Raw genomic sequence first — 22691 nt, 5'->3', positions numbered from 1 at the left:
TTCATTCTTACTTTCTATTTTGTTGATTCTAGAATCCTTTTCTATTTCTGCAGCGTTAAGGGATTCTAACTCGTTCATTATTCCTTAATTCTTATTTTTCAATGAAGTATTTTGTTTAGTGACTTTAATTAGCATCTTATGAACTTTGAATAAATTATTTTGAAGTTCTTCATAAGATGACATGCTCTCATAATTGGATTCATCATTACAAGAATTATTTGAAGATTTAGATGAGGAGCTTTCCTCATCGTCCCAAGCGATAAAGCACGTATAAGCAACTTCTTGGTCACTTGATTCATTTTCTGAACTACTTATACTCATCATGTCCCAAGTAGTGGCTTTCATGGCCTTTTTCTTTTTCTTATTAGACTATTTATTAAGTAGAGGACATTCCGGTTTAAATGTCCAGCTTTGTTGCAATTATAGCATATAGGAGTTTTACTTTTAGATTTCTTGCTAACTTCTTCTTTTTCTTCTTCATCTGATTTAGATTTGGATTTTCTTTTGAATTTATTTTTCCTTCTTAGAACTTTTGCTAGCTTTTTAGATATAAAGGTTACTTCATCTTCATCCATTTCTTCTTCACTACTTGAGTTCTCTTTTGAGGCTTTGAAGACTATTGTGTCTTGGGATTTGGTTTTACCACTCTTTTCATTCATTGCCATTTCGTATGTGAGTAAAGAACCTATAAGCTCATCTAAGGAAGTGTTTTTCAGATTTCTTCCTTCTGTTATGGCAGTGGCTTTTGGTTCCCATTTAGGTGGCAGCCCTCTAAGAATTTTCCTTATCATCTCATAAGTAGTGTAGGGTTTGCCTAGTACATTTAGAGAATTGATTATGTGAGTGAACCTAGTAAACATATTAGTAATGGATTCATCCGGGTTCATTTTAAACGCTTCATATTCACTTGTAAGCATATCGATCCTATTATCCCTAACATCTATAGTGCCTTCATATGTTACTTCTAATTTGTCCCATATCTCCTTAGCTGATTTGCAAGCCATTATTCTATTAAATTTATTTGCATCTAAAGCACAATATAGAGCATTCATAGCACTAGAATTTACTTGCAGCATCTTATAGTCTAAGTCTATCATATCAATTTTCTCCTTAGGGACTTGTTTTCCATCAACTATCTTGGTGGGAATTTGGTAACCTTCCATGACAATCTCTCATGCTTTCCAATTCTTAATTTGAAGATATATTCGCATTCTCTTTTTCTAGAAGTTATAGTTCAAAACACAAAAGATTGGTGGCCTAGTTGAAGATTGTCCCTCTCCAAAGGGAGCTGCGCCTAATTGAGCCATTTAAGTCTTTTTATAGCTACTAATTAAGATTTGCTATAACCCCTCTTTGATAGCAATTGAAAAGCAAGGTATAGTCCTAAGAGGGGGGGGGGGTGAATTGGATTATAAAAATTTCTTTTAATTCCTTTTAAGAATCCTTAACCTTCTTTTATTTCTTTGAGTTAATTCTTGACTTGTTTGTTTAATTCTTTAATCACTCAAGAACTTAGTTCTTTTAATTCAATCAATCAACACAACTATGTAAACAACCAAGCAACCAAACCAATCATTCAAGTAACCAAGCCAATCATCCACAATTTGAAAACAAACAACCAAATGATTTGCCAAGCACAAGTTACCTGCAACACTTAAAATAGCTTGTTTGTTTATATAAGCCTTGTGTATATAAAATTTGTGCTTGCTGATATAAAGCCATGTTTGATTGTTTTGCTTCTTCAATATGATGTGCAATACAACATCCAAACAACACAATATCTACACTCTTCCCAATATTCAAAACTCAACTAAACTCTCAGTTAATTTATCCTTGGGTTGTTAACCAAGTAACATACTCCCATATGGTTTCCACAAGATATGGTATAACCAACGTACTCCATTTTGGTTTCCGCAACCCAAATCAAAATTAAACTTTAAGTTTACTTGATTCCAAAATATACGTAGTATATATGATTTTCAATTTAAACCATCATTGCAATTTAAATATGTACTGAAAATAAAGAGTAGGGAAAGAAAGAGTGAGATAAATATTTTTATGAGGTTGAGCTTATACCCAGCCTACGTCTTTGCCTTTGGAAAACCATCAAAGGATTCGCTAAACCTATTCCTTTGACAGGCGGAACAATACCTTTACAACACTCCTTGGTTAAGGCAAGAGCCTCTCCAAACGATGTCCCCTCGTTCGGTCACTCCTTAACTTCGCTAAAGCCCGCCTCTCTAAGAAATATCTCCTTACTTAGCCAATGATCCAAACAATCATTGGAATCGTCAATCTACAAGAAATAAATCAAATAGATGTGAACAAGAACTTGCTCACACAAAGAGCTTATTAGTATAACAATTTAGAAACTAATATACTTCAAAGTAAACAACAATATGGAATTTAACTTGAAGCTCAATGAAGTATATCACCGATTAATTCTTTCAATAATTGAAAAATTTAGAATTTGTAGCACAAGATTGGTAATTGAATCAGCAAGACCACAACAAATTTCATAGACAATATGAAAGTGAAAGAGCCTTTGAGTGTTGAGAGGAATTGAGAGAGATTTTGAATTTTTGCTGAATTTGAATTCTTGGTATATTGATTCAATGATCTTTGAGGCTTATTTATAGACTTTAAAAGTTATGTAACTTGGTCCCAAAGTGACTTGGAGTATCCCCCAAGTTTTCACAAAGTTTAAGGCCCAAGCAAACCATTTAAAAAATATTTCCATTAAGGTTTTTTTAAAATTCTATTCGTCACAGTAACCTGCCATGTTATTTTTAAAGGGACAGCAGGGGCAGTAGGGTGGCAGTTGCCTGCTAGGACACAACCAGTCACCTGGCTTGACCACCCAGGCGCCTGTCATGGTTCAGGCAGTCTACTGGTGGAACACAATGCTACTGTTAGCTTCGAGCACCCTTAATTCTTTTGAGCATAATGTTTTATGTGTAACTCTAAATTTAATGATCTTGGTGTCAAATGAAAGCTAAGAGAAAATTCTAAAACTTTCATGTTGAATACGTTTTAAAAGAAAGATTTGTTTATGGATAAAAATGTATCTCAATGCAGATGTAGAAAAATTAACAGCATTTGGAAAATCCTCTTTTTGGTGCTTTGCATCCCAAAGATGATTCTAACCTTTTTGAAATAATTTTTGACCTTATAAAAATATTTTTCAAGTATGTTAAAAGGTATCTAGGTCCAATAAATTAACCTAAGAGTTTCATGTATCCATATTAAAATTATTTGAAGTACTTACATGAAATTTCCCATAGACTCTTTCAAATATTCAATTCTTGAATTCCTTGAGGTTTTTATGCTTGCTTCATCTTTCCTTATGCTTTCATCAAGTTCTCTTTAATCCTCATGCTCTCTTGATCTTCAAGCTTTATCTTTAAATCCATTTTTGAATCCATGCTTTAAGCTTCATATTGATCATCCTTCTTTGAAATATAAGCTTTCATGAATTCTTTAACCTTGCATTCATCATTGAGTCTTAAAAATACATCACTTAAACAAAACATGTTAAGTTCTACTTGTTTTTTAGAATTAAAATGAGATGTTAAGCCTTGTAAAGCCAACACTGTGTTCATTGGATACCATAAGCCTAAGTCAATAGTTCTTAATAAATATCTTAAAATTCTTCAGACTGCTATTTGATGAGATTCCTTAGGTGTTGCTTGAAAGTGGGCACACATACATACATTAAACATAATGTCTGGTCTATTGGCTGTTAAGTAAAGTAGACTTCCTATCATACCTCGGCAGTACTTCATGTCTACCGGTTTCTCTTCTTTCACCTTTATCAAGATTTATCGAAGCACTCATAGGGGTACTTAAAGGTTTGTTACCTTCCATATCAAATTTCTTAAGTAAGTTTCCTATGTATTTTGGCTAATTTATAAAAGTTCCATTTTTAGCTTGCTTGATTTGTAGTCCCAGAAAATATGTCAATTCTCCCATCATACTCATCTCAAACTCATCCGACATACATTTTGCAAAATGTTTGCATAGATTTTCATTTGTGGCACCAAAGATGATATCATCCACATATATTTATATAATAAGCATGTCTTCGTCTTTAGACTGAATAAACAATGTACTTTCCATCTTTCCTTTAGAAAATACATTTTCTAACAAGAATCCACTTAAGCGTTCATACCAAGCTCTAGGAGCTTGTTTCAATCCGTACAATTCTTTTGTTAATCTAAAGACATGATCAGGGTAATTGAAATCCTCAAATCCTGGAGGTTGTGCTACATACACTTCTTCATTAATAAATCCATTTAAGAATGCACTTTTCACATCCATTTGATAAATTTTAAAGTCTTTGTGAGAGGCATAGGCTAATAGCATTCTGATGGCTTCCATTCGTGCTATGGAAGCAAAAGTCTCATCGTAGTCTATTCCTTCTCCTTGATTATATCCTTGAACTACAAATCTAGCCTTTTTATGCACTACAACACTATTTTAATCCTTCTTATTTCTAAATACCCATTTTATACCGATTACTAAATGATCAGCGAGTCTAGGAATTAATTTCCACACTTTATTTCTTTCAAATTGATTTAATTCTTCTTGCATTGTCATTATCCAAGAGTCATCATTTAATGCTTCATCTATGTTCTTGGGTTCTTCTTGAAATAGAAACGTGTAATAGCTACACAAATTCTTTAATGAAGATCTAGTAGATACTCCTTGGGAAGGTTCACCAATGATTTGGTCCTTTGGGTGACTTCTTACATATTTCCATTCTTTAGGTAGTTCAATTTTGAAAACTAAGGTGTAGTCCCAAGAGGGGGGGGGTGAATTGGGTTCTTAAAAATTTATTTTAAATCATTTTAAAAATTCACAATCTTTTGTAAGTTTAGCAAACACACAAGAATGATTTTTTAATACTTAATTATGCCAACTACAATCCACACTCAATATCAACACAAGCCAAAGATTTAATAAGATGCTTTCAACAATCTTTATCAATCAACCAATCAACTAATTAACCAATTAACCAATCAACCAATCAATCAATATATACTTAACCAATTATATGAGCTGCAGCACTTCCTTGATTCAACGTTTGCAAAACTCAGCTTAGAATTTGATTATTGCCAGGTATTTAGGAATATTGGTGCACTTCCTTTTAACCAAAATTTTCGCAAACGATTAATCAATGTACTCCTTTAAGATTTCTGCAAAAGATTAATCAACGTACTCTCTTACATTAAAAATTTTCTCAATCTCGAACTTTCAGCTTCCTGCACTTAGATACACAACTATTAAATTAGTTGTTATATCTATCGTTACTACGAACTATTAGTGAAGAATTTAAAATTCGTCACTAATAATAGAGTATTAGTGACGGATTATAATCGTCATTGAAACCATAATACCGTCACTATAAATTCTACATTGGGTCAACTCAAATTCATCGCTGATAGTAGGGTATTAGTGACGAATTATAAATTCGTCACTAATAGTACAGTATTAGTGAAAAATTCAAATCCGTCACTAATAGTAGGGTATTAGTGACAAATTTGAGTTGAGCCAATGTAGAATTTATAGTGACGATATTAGGGTATTAGTGACGAATTTGAATCCTTTACTAATAATTAAGAAATTAAAAAAAAATTTAATACAAATTTTTTTGAATTATCAATTCCTGTAAAAATCTATAATTACATTTTCGCAAACATAATCTAAAACCATAATTAGTACAAAAATCATAAATTATTCAAAATTTTGATTTCAAATACAAATTCAATTAAAATAAAAAAAAAAACATTTGTTTAGAAATTTGTATACATTATACAAATTTAAATTAAAATACAGAAATTCCATTTGTTCAAATAACAATAAAAAATACAAAGAAATAATCAAAAGTTGCATATGACAACTATAGTGCATGCATGGCATCGTGCTAATGTTATGACAGCTGCGAACCCTACAAATTAAGAATCATAAAATAAAATTAGTATACAAATGGAAAACAGAATGGAGAGCTAGCGCTCAGTATAATCAAGAAGAAAAATATAGAGTGTGTCGTATAATAATTTTCAACCCTAAATGAATAGCTAAAATGAATGTGAATGGGTACGTATGAATATATACGATTGCATGCATCAAACAATGCATGTAAACACTTTAACTCGTTCTCAAAACAGAGTATCCCTGGTGGCGGACAAATGATAATGCTTATCCATAGTTAAAAGCAAATAATATGCCATGTGTGTTAATAGATGCAAATTTAGGACTTAATGAAATGACTTTTCATCTAACTTTCACTCATCCTTGCAAAAATATTTTAACATTCATTTTATCATAATTATCTTTGTACGTGGGTTTTTTTTTTTTTTTAAATTGTAATGAAATTCCGGCACCATGCCATTGGTAAATTGGACATTTTCCAATTAAACTTGTACCTGAAACATGATTGTTTTCAAAAAATAAAACATTTCAAGCATGTGAGAACCTAAATCCCCTACCAGCATGCAATTCACAATGTATTGCAACAGCCATGCAGTTGGCGTTCAACACAAGCACGTATTCCAATAGTACAACATACAATTCATATAATATAATACCATCCATGAAGAAAATATTACCAGGAAAACATTAAAATGCAATTAAACTAAGGTTTTCTAATTTTGTTAAGACGGTTGCTTCTCAAGCATTCTTGATGCAGCTTGGGTTGTGCATGAGTTGTTACTTAGAATGTGAGAAGGCTTGTGATAGATTTAGTTGGGGTTTCTTGGATTTAGTTATGGACATAAAAAGCTTTGGTTATGGATTGACGAAATGAATTATGGTTTGTTTTTCTTCTTTTCAGTGATAGTGGTGGAATCCGGGTTTAAAAGGTTTTAAAATAGCCTTTGCTTTGTTGGAGATTTTTGGGCTTGTCTTTGGTCCTTAGGATTTAATTTGCTAACTTGAGTTTCACTATAAAAGTTTTCAATATATAGTAGGTTTCAAGTTGTGATTCTTTAATGGGTTTTAATGTTCATAAGTGGCTTTAACTTACTTATATGGCACTTAGTTCTTGACCTTGCACTATATTCTATACATTATTGTTCCTAGCCAAGTGCTTTAGATTTTGAATGATAAGCCTAAGATTGCCTCTTTTCTTAAGAATATCAACATGTGAGAGGCACGAGTTAGAATGACTTTAAGTTTCTATTGATCATGCATATGTTTCTTTGTACACAGTTTTATTCTAGAAAAGCTTCACCAAAATTTCGGTAGCATGCCATCTATAAATTGGAAATTTTTTGAAAAATTCTTACACAAGAACATGATAGATTCAAGAAAACAAATCACAATAATACACATCATGTAGATACCAGTGAGTTTGAGCATGCGAGAACCTAAATCCACTGCCAGCATGCAATTCACAATGTACTGCATCAACCATACAGTTGGCGTTCAACACAAGCATGTTTTCTAGTAGTTCAATATATAATTCATATAACATAGAGCCATCTATGAATAAAATATTACTAGGAAAACGTTAAAACACAATTCAACTAAGGTTTTCTAGTTTTTTCCAGACAGTTGCTTCTCAAGCATTCTTCATGTAGCTTGGGTTGTGCATGAAGTTGTTACCTAGATTGTGAGAAGGCTTGCGATAGATTGAGTTGGGGTTTCTTGGATTCGGTTATGGACAAATAAAGATTTGGTTATAGATTGAGGAAATGGATTATGGTATGTTTTTCTTCTATCCAGTGATAATGGTGGAATTCTGGTTTAGAAAGTTTTAAGACTGCCTTTACTTTATTGGAGATTTTTGAGCTTATCTTTGATCCTTAGGATTTAATTTGCTAACTTGAGTTTCACTATAAAAGTTTTCAATATATAGGAGGTTTCGAGTTGTGATTCTTTAATGGGTTTTAGTTTTCATAAGTGACTCACTTACTTATTTGACATTTAGTTCTTGACTTTTCATTGTATTCTATACATTGTTGTTCTTAGCCAAGTGTTTCAAATTTTGAATGATAAGCCAAAGATACCTCTTTTCTTAACAATATCAACACGTGAGAGGCGCGAGTTAGAATGACTTTAAGTTTTTACTAATCATGCATACGTTTCTTTATACACGGTTTTATTCTGGAAAAACTTTACCGAAATTTCGACAGCATGTCATCTGTAAAATTTGATAGATTCAAGCAAAAAAAAAAAAAAAAACACAATAATACACGTCATGTAGATACCAGTGAGTTTGAGCATACGAGAACCTAAATCCACTACCAACATGGAATTCATAGTGCACTACATTAGCCATGCAGTTGGCGATCAACACAAGCGTGTATTCTAGTAGTTCAATATACAATTCATATAACATAGTGCCATCCATGAAGAAAATATTACTAGGAAAACATTTAAACACAGTTCAACTAAGGTTTTCTAGTTTTTTCTAAACAGTTGCTTCTCAAGCATTCTTGATGCAGCTTGGGTTGTGCATGAAGTTGTTACTTAGATTATGAGAAGGCTTGTGATAGATTGAGTTGGGGTTTCCTGGATTCAGTTATGGATATAGAAAGCTTTGGTTATAGATTTAGGAAATGGATTATGGTTTGTTTTTCTTCTATTCAATGATAGAGGAGGAATCCTGATTTAGAAGTTTTTAAGATTGCCTTTGCTTTTTTGTAGATTTTTTCACTCGTCTTTGGTCCTTAGGATTTAATTTGCTAACTTGAGTTTGACTATAAAAATGTTCAATATATAGGAAGGTTTCGAGTTGTGATTCTTTAATGGGTTTTAATGTTCATAAGTGGCTCTCACTTACTTATATGATATTTAATTCTTGACCATTCACTATATTCTATACATTATTGTTCTTAGTCAAGTGTTTTAGATTTTGAATGATAATCCTAAGGTTGCCACTTTTCTTATGAATATCAACACGTGAGAGGCGCGAGTTAGAGTGACTTTATGTTTTTACTGATCATGCATACGTTTCTTTGTACACGATTTCCCAGTGGAGTCGCCAAGCTGTCGCGGCGTCCCGGGAGCGCGTGAGCCCCGGGCGGCGAACTAGAAATTAATTTTAATTTTTAAGGAAAATATTGAATGTCGGAGTCGCCACTAACCTTTAGTGCGGTTAGAACACATGATTACTACCTCGTTAGGGGTAGAATCGGTCTACAATACCAGAGTTGGGGTCGGGAGTTCGGTTACGCGAGGGGAAGGTATGAGCACCCCCTACGCGCCCGTTCTTAAGAACGGTACCTAATTAATTTAAAATTATCCCTAAGTTAATCTAATAAATCTTTACATTACTCCTTTTTATGAATTTATAAATACATAGGAAAATAAATAAATATATACATATATTCCCTCAGAGCTTAGGGTACGTGATGCTCAAAGGCTAATACCCCTTGCAATTAAATCATAGGGATTAAAATCAAAATTATTTAAGAAAATACACTCCCGCATTTTAAAATTGTACGTAAAAGTTTTATAGGAAAATATTAGTATGGGAGGTTTTAATAATAGATATAATAATTTAAATAAATAAATAAAATAGTAATAAACTAGAATATTAGGATACCAAAATACGTACTAACTAACATATATAATAGAAGCTAAAATATCTAACATACCAATAATAGTAGAATATAAACATATAATATAGACTAAGATAATGAGCATATCATAATATTAAAATACTACATGTACGTTATAAACAAAAATACTTAAACATACAATAATACACATAATTACGATAATAATAATAAATATCCACAAATAATATAATACGTAATAGATTACTATAATACTATATATACTAAACATACCATATAGTAGCATGATACCAAAACACCAAAAATATTACCTAAAATATTAAACTTACCATAATAGTTAACATACTAAAAGTGTTATAATAATAGTAAATATATAGTATTACTCAAGATGCTATATTAAAAGTTACCTAAAATGCTAAATTATATACATGATGTTACTTATAAATCCTAGGTTATTAAATACCTAATATGACTAACATTTTAGAATGCACATACAACTATAGTTTTAAAATATCACTACAACTAATCTACTAAAACTCCTAACATGATATATAACTCGACCAAAATTCTAAAATACTAATAATATACCATAAAGTTAACCTACAATATATGCATGAATAAAATAATATTAAAAAAAATCTTACACATAAGAACCACAACAAGATAAAAAAAACCGAAACCTAAGAATACATATTACACATACAACTTAAATATTACGCACTAAAAAAAATGACAACATAAATTATCACACTTAAATATTACAATTGAAACCTTACCTTGGCAATGAAAAGACAAATCCTACAATAATGAAGATAAACAAATTAGTGTACCGCAAAAGAAATTTAAACGACTATCACGACAAGGATATGCAACAGGTAATAACAATGTTAAATCATGAAACACGTATAGTTAAATATATATATATATATATATATATATATATATAAACAATTATTCGTAACAATATAAACAATATAAACCCCTAATATGGACATGTATACATGGAAATTAATAACGGCAATAAAACATAAAAACTCCATATACATACAAATGACGATAACAATAGCTTTAACAATAATATACAACAATATTATATATGTAGTGAAAATCTGAACTTTAACCAATTTCTATAATCAAAACTTTACAATAAAAAAAAAAAAAAAATATGAACACAAATATTAACCACATGAACAAATATTATTACAGGAAAATAAAAATATTTATTATTTAAAATGCATAAAAAAAAAACAAAAAAAAGAATTTAAACATGCATGAATATTATGACCTTAAAATTCCTCCGCAAAATAAAATAAAATAAAACATCCTACAATCATGAGAGAAAACCAGTTAATATTTACAATAATAAAAAAAACAAGATGATAATAAAATTAAATAAATATGTGGATAACTAAACAAAAAAAAAAATAAATAAACATTTTTACATATATTTGCTGGTGTTTCAGTGTGTGTATTTGTGGGTGTTCAGTGTATGTGTGTGTGTGTTATGTGTACGTGAGAGACAGGAGGCAGGGGGAGACTCACCGGGGGCTTACCACGGGGGTACCACCGGGAGACGCCGACGGCGACGGGAGCGAGGGATGGCGATGGTGGTGAGTGGGCTGCTGGGTGGTTGCTCCTGCGGGGACGGCCAGAGGAAACAGTGGCCGTGAGCGGTGTCGCTGGAGGTTACAGGGAATGCCGATGGTGGGAGGTTTCGCCGCCGGAACTCGCCGCTAGAGTCGCTGCTGCTGGGGGTCTTGCCGGAGGGACCAGTGGCTGGCGTTGCAGCGGCCGGAGAAGATGGTGTTGCTTGCAGGTTCGTCGGAGATGGTGTGGCAGTCGGTGTTTGCGGGTGACCGTGAAGATGGCTGCAGGGGCTGTGGGTTCCTCAAGCAGGCGTGGTGCGGTGGTTGTTAGCAGATGGTGGAGTTGCAGAGGGCTTCTCGGGTGCTGCTGTTGGAGATGAGCGGTGGGTTCTGGTATGGTCGGAGCCATGGGGTTGCATGTCTATGTGCAGCATCTTCTCGGGTTCACAGTGAGGTGGAAGCGGTACTTTCCGGCGGTGCGTCTGTGGCAGAGAGACGGGGACAGTGGTCGGCAAGCTTGGAATGTCTCCGTGAGGATCTTCCGGAGTGGCGGCTATGGGCTTGTATGGTGTGGGGTTTGGCTGGAGCAAAGGGAGTTGCAGAGGAGTAGAGGAGGAGGGAAGAAGAAGATGGAGAAGGGGGGGCTGCGTAGGTGGCCGGAAGAAGAAGAAGAAGAAAAAAATAAGGCAAACTCGTTTTTTTTTTCTTTGGATTTTCTGTGTCTGCGCGCCCGGCTGTTGTGCCCTCTCTCTGTGCGCTGCCTCCCCCTTTCTTATAAAAAAGAAAAATTTGAAAAACAAACCTAAAAAAAAAATTCCTTTTTCAGTTTTTGGTATTTTTCTTTTTTTAGAAATAATATATACTACTATTATGGTTATAAGGAAATAATAATAATAATAATAATAATAATAATAATAATAATAATAAGTATAGCAAAATAATAATAATAGCAAAATAGTAATAACAAAAATACATAAATAAATAATAAATAAATAAAGAAATAATAATATAAAAATAATAATAATGATAGTAAAATAATAATAATAAATACTAAAAATGTTAAAAATAATAATAACAAAAATAAATAATGATAATAATAATAATAATAATAATAATAAAAGGATAAATAAATAATAGTAATAATAATAATGATAAAAAATACTAATAATAATAATAATAAATAAATAATAAATAATAATAATAATAATAGTAATAATAATAATAATAAGACTAATTAATAATAATAATAATAATAATATGGATAAATGAAATAATAAAAACACTACTAATAATAATAAAATAATAATAATAATAATAATAATAATAATAATAATAGTAATAAATATATTGGGCTAGGGTAAAAATGGGGTGTCTACACATACGTTTCTTTGTACACGATTTTATTCTAGAAAAACTTTACCGAAATTTCAGCAGCATGCCATCTGTAAATTGGACATTTTTCATAAAATTCCTTCACTAAAAGGTGATAGATTCAAGCAAAAAAATCACAATAATAAGCGTCATGCAGATACAAGTGAGTTTGAGCATGCGAGAACCTAAATCCTCTACCTGCATGCAATTCACAATGTACTGCATTAGCCATGCAGTTTGTGTTCAACACAAGCATGTATTCCAGTAATTCAATATACAATTCATATGACATAGTACCATTCATGAAGAAAATATTACCAGGAAAACGTTATAACACAATTCAACTAAGGTTTTCTAGTTTTGTCTAGACAATTGCTTTTCAAGCATTCTTGATGCATCTTGGGTTGTGTATGAAGTTGTTACTTAGATTGTGAGAAGGCTTGTGATAGATTGACTTGGGGTTTCCTAGATTCAGTTATGGACATAAAAAGCTTTAGTTATAGATTGAGGAAATGGATTATGGTTTGTTTTTCTTCTATTTAGTGATAGTGGGGGAATCCTGTTTTAAAAGGTTTTAAGATTCCCTTTGCTTTGTTGGAGATTTTTTTAGTTTGTATTTGATCCCGAGGATTTAATTTTCAAACTTGAGTTTTACAATAAAATTTTTCAATATATAGGAGGTTTCGAGTTGCGATTCTTTAATGAGTTTTAATGTTCATAAGTGGCTTTAACTTGCTTATATGACATTTAGTTCTTGACCTTTCATTGTATTCTATACATTGTTTTTTTTAGCCAAGTGTTTTAGATTTTGAATGATAAGCCTAAGATTGTCTCTTTTCTTAAGAATATCAACACGTGAGAGGCATGAGTTAGAATGACTTTACGTTGTTACTGATCATGCATACGTTTCTTTGTACACGGTTTTATTTTGGAAAAAATTTACCGAAATTTTGGCAGCATGCCATCTGTAAATTGGACATTTTCTAAAAAATTCCTACACTAAAACCTGATAGATTGAAGTAAACAAATCACAATAATACGCATCATGCAGATATACATGAGTTTGAAAATGCGAGAACCTAAATCCACTACCACCATGCAATTCACAATGTACAGCATCAGCCATGCAGTTGGCGTTCAACACAAGCATGTATTCCAGTAATTCAATATACAATTCATATAACATAGTACCATCCATGAAGAAAATATTACCAGGAAAACGTTAAAATACAATTCAACTAAGGTTTTCTAGTTTTGTCCAGACGATTGCTTATCACGCATTCTTGATGCAACTTGGGTTGTGCATGAAGTTGTTACTTAGATTGTGAGAAGGCTTGTGATAGATTGAGTTGGGGTTTCTTGGATTCAATTATGGACATAAAAAGCTTTGGTTATAGATTGAGGAAATGGATTGTGGTTTGTTTTTCTTCTATTTAGTGATAATGGTCGAATCCTAATTTAAAAAGGTTTTAAAATTGCCTTTACTTTGTTGGAGATATTTGAGTTTGTCTTTGATCTTGAGGATTTAATTTTCTAACTTGAGTTTTACAATAAAATTTTTTCAATATATAGGAGGTTTCGAGTTGTGATTCTTTAATGGGTTTTAATGTTCATAAGTGACTTTCACTTACTTATATGGCATTTAGTTCTTAACCTTTCACTGTATTCTATACATTGTTGTTCTTAGCCAAGTATTTTAGATTTTGAATGATAAGCCTAAGATCGCCTCTTTTCTTAGGAATATCAACACATAAGAGGTGCGAATTAAAATGACTTTAATTTTTTACTGATTATGCATACGTTTCTTTGTACACAGTTTTATTCTGGAAAAACATTACCAAAATTTCGGTAGCATGCCTTCTGTAAATTGGACATTTTCCAAAAAATTCTTACACAAAAACCTGATAGATTCAAGCAAAAAAAATCAGAATAATACACATCATGTCGATACCAGTGAGTTTGAGCATGTGAGAACCTAAATCCACTACCACCATGCAATTCGCAATGTACTGCATCAGCCATGCAGTTGGCGTTCAACACATGTTTGTATTCCAACAATTCAATATACAATTCATATGACATAGTACCATTAATGAAGAAAATATTACCAGGAAAACGTTAAAACACAATTCAACTAAGGTTTTCTAGTTTTGTATAGACGGTTGCTTCTCAAGCATTCTTGATGCAGTTTGGGTTATGCATGAAGTTGTTACTTAGATTGTGAGAAGGCTTGTGATAAATTGAGTTGGGGTTTCTTGGATTCAGTTATGGACATAAAAAGTTTTGGTTATAGATTGAGGAAATGGATAATGGTTTGTTTTTCTTCTATTCAGTGATAGTGGTGGAATCCTGGTTTAGAAGGTTTTAAGATTCCCTTTTCTTTGTTCGAGATTTTTGAGCTTGTCTTTGGTCCTTAGGATTTAATTTTTTGACTTGAGTTTGACTATAAAAGTTTTCAATATATAGGAGGTTTTGAGTTGTGATTCTTTAATGAGTTTTAATTTTCATAAGTGGCTTTCACTTACTTATATGACATTTTGTTCTTGACCTTTCACTGTATTCTATACATTGTTGTTCTTAGCCAAGTGTTTTAGATTTTGAATGATAAGCCTAAGATCACCTCTTTTCTTACGAATATCAACATGTGAGAGGTGTGAGCTAGAATGACTTTAAGTTTTTACTGATCATGCATACGTTTCTTTGTACACGGTTTTATTCTAGAAAACCTTTGCCAAAATTTCGACAACATGCCATCTGTAAATTGGACATTTTTCAAAATATTCCTACACTAAAACCTAATAGAGTCAAGCAAACAAATCACAATAATACGCATCATGCAGATAGCAGTGAGTTTGAGCATATGAGAACCTAAATCCACTACCAGCATGCAATTCACAATGTACTACATTAGCCATGCAGTTGGCGTTTAACACAAGCATGTATTCAAGTAGTTCAATATACAATTCATATAACATAATACCATCGATGAAGAAAATATTACCAATAAAACATTAAAACACAATTCAACTAAGGTTTTCTAGTTTTGTATAGACGGTTGCTTCTCAAGCATCCTTGATTCAGCTTGGGTTGTGCATGCAATTGTTACTTAGATTGTGAGAAGGCTTGTGGTAGATTGAGTTGGGGTTTCTTTGATTCATTTATGGACATAAAAAGCTTTGGTTATAGATTGGGGAAATGAATTATGGTTTGTTTTTCTTCAATTCAGCGATAGTGGTGGAATCTTGGTTTAGAAGGTTTTAAGATTGCCTTTGCTTTGTTGGAGATTTTTAAGCTTGAGTTGCACCTTATGAAGATTTAATTTTCTAGCTTGAGTTTTACTATAAAGTTTTAAATATATAGTAGGTTTCGAGTAGTTTAATGGGTTTTAATGTTTATAAGGTGCTTTCACTTACTTATATGACATTTAGTTCTTGACCTTTCATTTTATTCTATACATTGTTGTTCTTAGCCAAGTGTTTTAGATTTGAATGATAAGCCTACGATCACTATTTTCTTAAGAATATCAACATGTGAGAGGGGCGCGAGTTAGAATGACTTTAAGTTTTTTTTTATTATGCATACGTTTCTTTGTACACGGTTTTCATCTGGAAAAACTTTACCGAAATTTCGGCAGCATGCCATCCATAAATTAGATATTTTCCAAAAAATTCCTGCCCAAAAACCTGATAGATTGAAGGAAACAAATCACAATAATACGCATCATGCAGATATCAGTGAGTTTGAGCATATGAGAACCTAAATCCACTACCAGCATGCAATTCACAATGTACTACATTAGCCATGTAGTTGGCGTTCAATAGAAGCATGTATTCTAGTAGTTCAATATACAATTCATATAATGTAATACCATCCATGAAGTAAATATTACCAGGAAAACATTAAAACACAATTCAACTAAGGTTTTCTAGTTTTGTCTAGACGGTTGCTTCTCAAGCATTATAGATGCAGCTTGGGTTGTGCATGAAGTTGTTACTTAGATTGTGAGAAGGCTTGTGATAGATTGAGTTGGGGTTTCATGGATTTAGTTATGGACATAAAAAGCTTTGGTTATAGATTGAGGAAATGGATTATGGTTTGTTTTTCTTCTATTCAATGATAGCGGTGGAATCCTAGTTTAGAAGGTTTTAAGATTGCGTTTGGTTTGTTGGAGAATTTTGAGCTTGTCTTTGGTCCTTTGGATTTAATTTGCTAACTTGAGTTTGACTATAAAATTTTTCAATATATATGAGGTTTCGAGTTGCATTCTTTGATAGGTTTTAATGTTCATAAGTGGCTTTCACTTACTTATATGACATTTAGTTCTTGATCTTTCACTGTATTCTGTACATTGTTGTTCGTAGTCAGGTGTTTTAGATTTTGAATGATGAGCCTAAGATCGCTTTTTTCTTACGAATATCAACAAGTGAGAGGTGCGAGTTAGAGTGACTTTAAGTTTTTACTGATTATGCATACGTTTCTTTGTACACGGTTTTATTCTGGAAAAACTTTACCAAAATTTTGGCAGCATGTCGTCTATAAATTGGACATTTTCGAAAAAAATCATGCACTAAAACCTAATAGATTCAAGTAAAAAAATCACAAATAATACGCATCATGAAGATACCAATTAGTTTTAGCATGCGAGAACCCAAATCGTTTACTAGCATGCAATTCACAATGTACTGCATCAGCCGTGCAGTTGGCGTTCAACACAAGCTTGTATTCCAATAGTTCAATATTCAATTCATATAACATAATACCATACGTTAAGAAAATATTATCAAGAAACTATTAAAACACAATTTATTATTGCTCGTAAGACTTGACTTCTAATGAGAAAATGCATCTAATGATGTCGATGTATCGTGAGTTTACAATGGACTCATTTATTACATTCGATGAAGTACTAAGAATCTAACGAAGGATATAAATATTACCATCGAACAAAGAATATAACTTTTACCTATTATTCATTTCTTCATTTACTCAAAAAACGTAAAATAATTTTCACCTCTTTTTTGAAAACCGACAAAATTTATTCATTTTTTTTAAGCATACACAACATACTTGAAAGAAGTTTTTTTTTTTTTTTAATTTTCTAATATTAATTTGCAAGGACACGCATACTAGCATATCTATGTATTTCATGTATAAGTTTGAAGTTCCTTGTTGTAAAATAGTTAAAAGTTCAAGGCTGCTTATATATATATATATATATATATATATATATATATATGCACACATACACTATACAAATAAATTATGTGCAAAATGAAAAAGAGTTAAGGGCGTGCATATATTGTAACAAACATGTTAAAGAAAGAAGCTCTCCCTTCTCACTAGAAGATGCATGTTCGTGCTTGCCTGGGGTTGTTTTTGATTTCTTCCCTTCAATTGCGAGTGATTCTTGCTGATTTCAGTGTGGATTGTTGATATCAAAGACAGCAAAGGAGTTCGATCCTCAACTTAATCAGGTTGAAAATAGGAAGAGTTATGCTCAGATTTTGAAAGGTGAAAATGAAAGGATGATTACTCATAATAACAAGAGAGTGCCATGGTTTGATCTGTTCGCAAATAACAGGAATCTTGAATGGCATATTCCTATACCAGCGTTCACTTCTGATGGTTCTGGTGCTAGATTGTAAAGCTCTAACCTCTCTACTTCGGAGACATCCTATCTCAAATGTCTGGTTGGATATTTTGCTAGTAAGTTTCCAACTAAGGCTGCATTGAGTAACTTGGTTTCCTTATGGAAAGTGAAAGTCAATAATGTGTGTCACAACAATGGGTGGATTGTCTTTAAATTTGCAAAGGAGGAGGACCTGGATTGTATCCCATAAAAGGGACCATATGTAGTATATGGAAGAACATTGCTACTAAAAAAAATGCCGAAGAGATTCCAATTTGAGCCTGAACACAAAACAATTCTTCCTATTTGGGTGCAACTTAAGAATCTCCCTATTGAAATGTGGACTCCAACAGCCTTAGGGAGAATCTGCTATGAACTTGGAAGACCTCTGTGTGCGGATAAGCTCACTGCTCAATATGTTAGGATTTCCTTTGCCAGAGTCCTAGTGGAGGTTGATGTAGCAAAGGATATTAAACATTGTGTTAAAGTGTGGTTACCTGAGAATGAGGAGATGTACCAAGAAGTGTTCTATGAAAACCTCCCTAGGTATTGTTCCTTCTGCAAAATGGTGGGCCACTCAGCAAATTTCTCCAGTATTAAGGAAGAAAAAGAAGGAAAGGAAAGTGCAAATGTTAATAAAGTTTATGTAGTTAAGAATAATATTGTTAGGAATGAAAACCAAATGAAAGTTGTGAAGGATAAGAAGGGGAATGAGGGAATACATATGGATGTGAATCCAGTTATGGAGCAGATTTCCCAACCTTCTCAAGCTAGTATTAGAAATACCATTGAGGGAAAGGGCCGTATCAAATTGGATGCTAGATTACATGAAGCTGGAAATGAAAAGCAGAGTAGAACTGATAAACATGGTCTCTCCACTTCCTCATCCTATGTGAGAAGAGTAGAAGGATTTGGAAATGATTCTTTGGGTGCCAAAATTCTAGTGACAGATAGAGATATGGAAAGTTATGAGGGAATTCTCTATCCTGATGTTGACTTTGGAAACAGATTTCATTCTGCTCTTGAGGCTGGTTTCTTGGGTGATTACGCTGTCAGGTTGGGAGATGACAGCAACACAGTTGAACACTATCTCAATTTTGAAGTGGATATTCTTGGTGAGGAAGGACTTCCTAATCCTATCGTCGATGGGGAATGTTGGGATGATAAGGATGTGGAGAGTACTAAAAGCAAAGATTGTGGTCTCTCTCATCTTGGAAAGCCTGATCAGGTGGCAAATAAAGCTCACGGTGGATGCAGTGTATCACCTCTGGAAGCAAATAATCCTCCCCTCACTAATATAGGTTTGGAGGTTTTTTGTGCACTGCTTGCTACTGGTGGGTCTTCAAATCCTCCTAAGAACAACTAGTAAGCTCAAAAGAACAATAATGAAGGGTTTATTTAGGTGAAAAACAAGAAGGCTATGGAAAAAGTGGGGTTGTAAACCAAGCAACTAGGAAAAGGGGGTTAGGCCCCCTACCTGCGTTGTGAGGATTATTGCATGGAATATAAGGGGCTTGAATAGTCCCTTAAAATAGAATGGGGCCCTTGACCTCATGAAGAAAAATAAGATTGGTGTCATGTGCATTATGGATACTAAGTTGTCATTTGAAACCTGGAGAAACTAATGAATGGAAAATTTTGAACATGGAAGTAAGCCAACAACTTTGAACATCACAGAGGAGGGAGGATCTTGGTGCTGTGGAATTCGCAGAAAGCTCAGATATAGATAGTGAGTATGAAAGCTTAGGTAATAGACTGCAAGGTTACTTGTTTAGTTACTTCTAACTCTTTTGCCTTGAGTTTTGTGTATGGCTTTAATGTAATTGTAGCAAGAAGAACATTATGGCAGGACCTCACTGATTTCAGCCAAACCTTAGATCCTTGGCTGGTGTTGGGGGACTTCAATTGTGTCCTTTCACTAGAGGAGAAATAAAATGGTGTGCGTGTCACAACTTATAAGGTAAAGGATATATACGAATGTTTTAACGAATTTGGACTTAGGGATTTGAACTCTTGTGGAAGTTTTCTAACATGGTCGAATGGAACTATTTGGTGTAAACTAGACAAAGCAGTGGCAAATTCTAACTGGGTCTTATCTGAATATGTTGCTCATGTTGAATTTCAGTTTCCTGGTATATCGTCTGACCACTCTTCATGTAATGTGACACTTCTTGAGGAGGAAAACACAGGTAGAAGGCCATTTAAATTGTAACGAACCGAAAAATAATGGTATTTAAATAATAAAGAGGGAGGGAAATGGAAATAGTAACAGAAGGAGGCAGTCGACGACGTTGCACTTTGGATGTAATAACCCAAGAATTTTTCTAGGGCCTCGTCGATGAGGGTACATGAGGACCTCGTTGACAAGGAAGCATTTCATCAACAAGAAAATATCGAGCGGCTATTTTTCGAATTCTGAATTTAATCGACGAGGAGATGCTATTCATCGATGAACCTCCTTCTGGACCTCGTCAACGAGATGACATGGCTTATCGATGAAGGCTGCAATATAAATAGCCCTAAACTAGGTTTAATCGCAGAACCTTTAGTGAAAATCTTCCCCTCTCTCTCTCATATGATTTTTCTTCTCTTTCTTCAATTTCGGCCCCGTCAGTTGCTGGATTGACAATCTGAGGCCACCATGACGCTCATGGCGAAGTTCTCTCCAAGTTTACTAGGGCAGATCGTCGGTGGGATCGAGTTGAATTTCTTCCCAGGTTCAGGGTAAGGTCTTTTATTTTAAATTAGATTTCTAGCAGTTGTAGGAAATGAAGTAGACAGAGAAATAATTATGTTTTATTTTGGTGAATGTTGTTTTCAGGGAGTTGAGTGGGAAACCCTGCGGGTGTAGGACAAATATTCAGTTAGGGCTTTCCAGTAGTTAGGTAAGGGGAACTTGCTATGCTAGGAAACTTTATTATGATTTAGTACAAAATATAGGTTGTTATCAAGTTATTATTCAAATTATATATACGTTTTTCAGAGCCTAATAATAATTATTATTATTAGTGTGGCTTGAGTTGATTAAAGTATAGTACCATATTTATACAAACCATGAATACCATGTTTACAGTTTATGAACAGAAATACCATGATATTTACACGCTTATAGAATAAAGGGCTTTCAGTATACATTATACTCAGAAAAATATATTTTCAGTAATTTCAGAATAATCAGTTTTTTAGTACCATAACGCCCCAATATTTAGTTCTACAGATAACAGTTCAGTTATACAGAAATCAGATTTTTAGTTAGTTAATTCTGAATTTCAGATAAATTCTATTGGGTTATGGTTATTTCATAAATCATGATAAAATAGTATGTTAAAGATATCAGCTACCTATACAGTATCAGACCCTGATGGATCGGATTCAGTAGAGCACGGTACCATAGTTACAGACATTTAGTTCAGAGTGCAACCACTTTACTCAGATAGTAAGTGGTATGAGATCGATCGTGCTCACGTCGGGACAGTCTCTCCATAAGATATGGATTGAGGGGGCCAATCAAACTATTGGAGTTCAGTTGACTTACCATGGTCGGCTAGCCAGGATAGGTCCTACCTTCGGGCCACACAACCCTGTCATGAGGGGTTAAATCATGACATACAACCATCTAGGGAAATTTTCTCAAATATTACAAGTATAAGTAGATTTCCAGAAATAGTAGTAGTATTATGATAAGTAAATTTATATAGTTTTAATATATGTTAGTTATACTAGCATTTACAATTTCAGTTATCTATGATATTATTTTTAAATCATATTATTTATATAGATATATAACTCAGTAGCCACACACTAGTAATAGCATGTTTCGTCTTACTGAGCGTTGTCTCACCCAAGTGTTGAATTATTTTTTAGGTGAACTAGTTAGGCGAGCAGATCAGGCTTGCAGGTAGAGGCTGTTAGTCTGCCCTGTTAAGGGTGAGTAGTATTTTTGTATGCTCTGACGTCAGTAGAGTATAGTTTTGAGGAGAACAATGATATATGTATAATTTATGGGATAAATAGACACTTTGGTATTGTAATTTATGAGGTTATGTTTATGTATGTGACTTTCCGCTATTTAGGTTAATGTTTGGTATTTTATTAGAGAAGTGGAATTTCACAGTAATTATTATTAAAAAAAAAAGTAAGGGAAATCTCAATTAATTTAGAAGGATGTTACATAAATTCTTTAATATGTGGGTGAACCACAATGATTTTCAAGAGGTGGTAAAGAGATGCTAGGAGCTTAGATTCCGGGGGTACATGCAATTCAGGGTTGTTAAAAAATTACAAGCTCTGAAATCCCCCCTGAAAGACCTAAATTCTTTACACTTCTCCTACATCTCTATGAGAGTTGAGACTGACATGGAGGAAGTAATGGATTTGCAGCAACTACTACATGATGCACTAGGCAATGAGGAACTCTAGAGTAAACTGGCAGTGAAAGAAAGAGAAGCTAACAGAACAGCAGAGGCTAATAGGCTTTTCATGGCTCATATTGCTAAAGCCAAATATTTAAAGGACTGTGATAGGGGCACATCCTTCTTCCATGTCCTAATGAGGAGAAATGTGAGAAGAAATCATATT

This window comes from Malania oleifera, chromosome 2 (assembly GCF_029873635.1).
Source record: "Malania oleifera isolate guangnan ecotype guangnan chromosome 2, ASM2987363v1, whole genome shotgun sequence".
In the NCBI taxonomy this organism is placed as follows: domain Eukaryota; kingdom Viridiplantae; phylum Streptophyta; class Magnoliopsida; order Santalales; family Ximeniaceae; genus Malania; species Malania oleifera.
Note: the sequence above shows the minus strand (reverse complement) of the source record.